A 4299-nucleotide genomic window follows, 5' to 3' on the forward strand; every position below is an offset into this window, starting at 1 on the left:
TCCATTCTAAGATAATACTTGTTCTTAATCCGGATGAATGTGATGATCCGTGACAATCATCATCATTCTCAACTATGAACGTGTGCCTGACAACCACCTCCGTTCTACCTTAGACTAAGTAGTTATCTCTTGGATTCTTTAACCGGAATCTTCGTGGTATAAGCTAAAACTGATGGCAGCATTCAAGAGAATCCGGAAGGTCTAAACCTTGTCTGTGGTATTCTGAGTAGGATTCAATGACTGAATGACTGTGACGTGCTTCAAACTCCTGAAGGCGGGGCGTTAGTGACAGATGCAAAAGAATCACTGGATTCTATTCCGGCCTGATTGAGAACCGACAGATGAATTCCGCTATGCTGTGACAGAGCATATGCAATCGCTTTCACTGAGAGGATGGGAGGTAGCCATTGACAACGGTGAAACCCTACATACAGCTTGCCATGGAAGGAGACTTGCGTGTTTGAAGAAGAAGACAGTAGGAAAGCAGAGATCCAGAAGATGGAGCATCTCCAAACCTCAACCTATTCTCCATTACTGCAAAACAAGTAATCATTTCATGTTCTTTTGTCTTTCACAATCAATCCTGATAATTTCTGATATCCTGACTAAGATTTACAAGATAACCATAGCTTGCTTCAAGCCGACAATCTTTGTGGGATCGACCCTTGCTCACGCAAGGTATTACTTGGACGACCCAATACACTTGCTGGTTAGTTGTGCGGAGTTGCAAAAGTGTGATTGCAATTTCGTGCACCAGTCATCAGGGTGGCCGGGCACTGTGAAAGCCTCGGATGAGCTCACCCCCATAAATATTCACCAGTGAGGGTGATGGATATGGATTATGATTATGATCAAGTTTATATTGAGTATAACTCGAGTTGGGGAGACACGACAGAGGGACAGTCCAATGGTTAACTACCAGGACTTGTCGGGTTGGCTCTATAACCGACAGATGATATCATCAGTCACTAGGGACAGGTATTCATCATATGCATACTATATGAATTGTTTGAGATTGCCTATTTGACTGCATATTACTTGCTAATTGTCTAAATGCCTTAATTGTTCCTATTTGTATATTTCTTGTTTGATATAACTGTGTTTGCTACATTATACTTTTGCTGGTGGTTGGGAGGTCTGAAGGAATTGGAAAGGGAAGTATTAGTTAGACTGAAGAAGCTTTAGTCAGTCGCCATTTATGGTTTAGCTTGTTTATAAGCTTGGATATTATCTGGAGGAAGTTCTAGGATTGCCTTTGGCTTTCCTCTATTATTATGTATTATATATGTGGAAGCTGTTACCATGCTGGGGACCTCTGGTTCTCACCCATGTGGATTTTGTGGTTTTCAGATGTAGGACGTAAGGTTTCCCGCTGAGGCATGCTGGAGACTTCTAGATTTGCGAAGATCCTTTGTTCTCGGGACTATGTTTTGGGTTATATGTTTTTCTTAGATACTTTTATCTCCATTAAATAATACAAACTATGATGACTCCTCTTATGGGAGATTTTGGAGATTAGGTTTCTGTTTTTGTGTCCCTTTGGGTTTCCTTTGGGGTTTCCTTATTTTATCATATGTATATATATATTGCTATGCTCTGACCGGTTATCTTCACAGCCGGATTTTGAGTCTTGATATTCCTGTTTTTGACACTCCTTTGTATATATATAATCTCGCGTTGGTTATCCTTGTTCGTTACGTTATCGATCGGAGTGTTGCGTTTTCGAGTTGCGATTTTTGTTTACCCCTTTTTCTACAAAGGCTCCTAGTTATAATCAATCATTCATACTACTATACGTACTAAATTTTTATTTTAGAGGTCGTAATACCTTGCCATCTCTGAATTATGACTTAAGCATAAGACTCTGTATGGTAGGGTGTTACACAGAATGGTCCAGTGACATCTTAGAGAACTCAGATAGACCATAATAGAATATATCCAAAATGGTCCACTCTAAAAGCATGTCAGAAGGACACTTTTTGGTCATCTGCTTGTATCTTTCCCAAGCTTCATAGAGGGATTCACCATCTTTTTGTTTGAAGGTCTGAACATCCACTCTAAGCTTGCTCAGCTTTTGAGGAGGAAAGAGCTTAGCCAAGAAGGCCTTGACCAGCTTATCCCAGGAGTCCAGGCTATCTTTAGGTTGTGAGTCTAACCATGTTCTAGCTCTGTCTCTTACAGCAAAAGGGAAAAGCATGAGCCTGTAGACTTCAGGATCTACTCCATTAGTCTTAACAGTATCACAGATCTACAAGAACTCAGTTAAAAACTGGTAAGGATCTTTGGTGCACGAAGTTTTTGATTCGCACAACTAACCAGCAAGTGCACTGGGTCGTCCAAGTAGTACCTTACGTGAGTAAGGGTCGATCCCACGGAGATTATTGGTTTGAAGCAATCAATGTTTATTTTATTAATCTTAGTCAGGAGGCCAATAAAGTTATTTGGATTTAGTTGTAAGAAGTCAAAGTATTTAAAATTGTAAGTTAAAATAATAGAGAACAATAGCGTTACTTGTTGTGCAGTAATGGGGAATATGTTGGAGTTTTGGAGATGCTTTGTCCTTTGAACTTCAACTCTTCCTTGAAATCCTTCAACACACGCAAGGCTCCTTCCATGGCAAGCTCTATGTAGGGTGTCACCGCTGTCAGTGGCTACTTCCCATCCTCTCAGTGAAAACGTTCCTATGCTCTGTCACAGCACGGCTAATCATCTGTCGGTTCTCAATCAGTTTGGAATAGAATCCATTGATTCTTTTGTGTCTGTCACTAACGCCCAGCCCTCAGGAGTTTGAAGCACGTCACAGTCATTCAATCCCGGAATCCTACTCGGAATACCACAGACAAGGTTTAGACTTTCCGGATTCTCATGAATGCCGCCATCGATCCGGCTTATACCACGAAGATTCTGATTAAGGAATCTAAGAGATATTCATTCAATCTGATGTAGAACGGAGGTGGTTGTCAGGCACACGTTCATGGATTGAGGAAGGTGATGAGTGTCACGGATCATCACCTTCTTCACAATTAAGCGCGAATAAACATCTTAGATAAGAACAAGCGTGTTTGAATGGAAAACAAAGGAATTGTATTAAATCATCGAGACGCTGCAGAGCTCCTCACCCCCAACAATGGAGTTTAGAGACTCATGCCGTCAAAAAGTATGTAATTCAGATCTGAAAATGTCATAAGGTACAAGATAAGTCTCTAAAAGTTGTTTAAATAGAAAACTAGTAACCTAGGTTTACAGAATATGAGTAAACTAAGATAATTGGTGCAGAAATCCACTTCTGGGGCCCAATTGGTGTGTGCTGGGGCTGAGACTAAAGCTATCCACGAGTAGAGGCCTTTCTTGGCGTTAAACTCCAGGTTATGACGTGTTTTGGGCGTTTAACTCCGGATCATGACGTTTTTCTGGCGTTTAACTCCAGACAGCAGCATGTACTTGGCGTTCAACGCCAAGTTACGTCATCTATCCTCGCGCAAAGTATGGACTATTATATATTGCTGGAAAGCCCTGGATGTCTACAACATCAGCAGTCCTTTTTCAGCCTAACTCAGATTTTTGCTCAGCTCCCTCAATTTCAGCCAGAAAATACCTGAAATCACAGAAAAACACACAAGCTCATAGTAAAGTCCAGAAATATGATTTTTGCCTAAAAACTAATATTATTCTACTAAAAACTAACTGAAACATGCTAAAATCTACATGAAATTACTCCCAAAAGCGTATAAAATATCCGCTCATCACAACACCAAACTTAAACTGTTGCTTGTCCTCAGGCAACTAGATAAATAAAATAGGTTTTAACAGAAATTAAGAAGTAATAATATTTTAGAGTTTTAAATGAAGCTCATATTCTTATTAGATGAGCGGGGCTTGTAGCTTTTTGTCTCTGAATAGTTTTGGCATCTCCCTGTATCTTTTGAATTTCAGAATGATTGGCATCCTTAGGAACTCAGAATTCAGATAGTATTATTGACTCTCCTAGTGTAGTATGTTGATTCTTGAACACAGTTATTTTATGAGTCTTGGCCGTGGCCCTAAGCACTTTGTTTTCCAGTATTACCACCAGATACATAAATGCCACAGACACATGACTAGGTGAACCTTTTCAGATTGTGACGTAGCTTTGCTAAAGTCCCCAGTCAGAGGTATCCAGAGCTCTTAAGCACACTCTGTTTGCCTTGGATCACGACTTTAACCACTCAGTCTCAAGTTTGTAACTTGGACCTGCATGCCACAAGCACATGGTTAGGGACAGCTTGGTTTAGCCGCTTAGGCCTGGATTTATTTCCTTGG

The 4299-nt window shown here is 40.5% G+C and overlaps 1 non-coding gene across 1 annotated transcript; it reads left to right on the forward strand.

The window, feature by feature from the left end:
• Positions 1–1957: 1957 nt before the first annotated feature.
• On the forward strand, positions 1958–2065 carry LOC112719162 (small nucleolar RNA R71). Its single transcript, XR_003161476.1, has one exon. It is a non-coding gene; the product is annotated as a small nucleolar RNA R71 (small nucleolar RNA).
• The last annotated feature ends 2234 nt before the right edge of the window (positions 2066–4299 follow it).

The sequence above is a fragment of the Arachis hypogaea genome, chromosome 10 (assembly GCF_003086295.3).
Source record: "Arachis hypogaea cultivar Tifrunner chromosome 10, arahy.Tifrunner.gnm2.J5K5, whole genome shotgun sequence".
Classification (NCBI taxonomy): domain Eukaryota; kingdom Viridiplantae; phylum Streptophyta; class Magnoliopsida; order Fabales; family Fabaceae; genus Arachis; species Arachis hypogaea.